This window comes from Lactuca virosa, chromosome 3 (genome assembly GCF_052849685.1).
Source record: "Lactuca virosa cultivar CGN04683 chromosome 3, Lactuca_virosa_CGN04683_v6, whole genome shotgun sequence".
In the NCBI taxonomy this organism is placed as follows: Eukaryota; Viridiplantae; Streptophyta; class Magnoliopsida; order Asterales; family Asteraceae; genus Lactuca; species Lactuca virosa.
In genome coordinates, this window is record NC_136428.1 from 174962097 (window position 1) to 174963392 (window position 1296).

Sequence of the window (1296 nt, forward strand, 5' to 3'; positions counted from 1 at the left end):
TGGGTTAGATATGGTTCACAAAGAGATAAATCAAAATTATTATCAGTAATCATAGATTTTACCCGTTTAACGATGCTTCTGCCTGGTGGAAAGTTGGTTGCCATGTAGAAAACGTTTGGCTCAACATCTTCATCATCTCCTTCTAATCTTGATGACTAGTAGCCTTCATCACATTCAATCGTTTGTCTAGCCATAAGACACATGTTTCTTCCGGGGCTCACATCGTCCTCATCTCCAAATGACCAATACCCATCAACATCTATTGACACAGTGGTGACGAACGCTCTTTCAGTTGCGGCCATCTCTTGGGCTCGACGGGCATAGTATGCAAAATCCTTAATCTTTGGTTTCTGTATGGCTTCAGCCATACAATCTTTGGCAAAATGATTTCCATGACCATTCTTATGACAAACTATCTTGGTTTTGTCTGACTTCGGATTATCACGGGATTCCAAGGGATAACAAACTATCGAGGTCTCCATCAAACTGATATTTCGTATAGTAGGAACATGTAAAACTGGTGGATTGGGTTGAACAAATGGAATGGGTGGGATAACAACTTTGAAAGGGTCCAAGACAGAGGTGTTCGATACTTGGGGATCGAAAGAACTAACAAGAGCTAGAGGACCTCCTGAGAATCCTCTCAATGTTTGTGCAACATTTGATTCATGTCCTTGTAGCTCATCAAATAACTAGTAAAGATTCAACTTCTTCAAAGATCCATTACTCTGAAGACACGATTTTATGTTTCCCCATCCTTTACCAAGACTATTGATGAACTTGAGATTGTATTCTAGCGGAGTTTGGACAAACCCATGGTCTGTCATATTGTTAACGATGATTCAGTACCTATTGGAAGCCGATGTAACTGATTCATCGGGAGTAGTAGTGAAGGTATCGAACTTATTGACAACTAAAGTCGGACGCTTATGTTTCATGTTTTTTGGTCCCTCGAATAGATCTTGGAGCGTGTCCCAAATCTCTTTAGCATATTTGTACAACTTAATGTACTCAAAGAGAGAAGGAGGAATACCGAACACCATCTTAGAAAATGCAACTTTATCTGCATGCAGTTTCTCGATGTCGGCAGCAGTGAGAGGTGTTCGGTGCTGTTCTTCTTGGCCCATGAGAGTTGCATTGGCATCTCTAACCTTTTTTCTAACCAGAGCATGTGGACCTGCTTTCACGGATCTCCATATTTCTTCATCTTTTTCCTTACCAAGTAAGAATTTTTTCGTTCTGATTTTCCAGTGATCATACTCTTCATCAACTAGCAGTGGGGCACGAGAAGGGAAA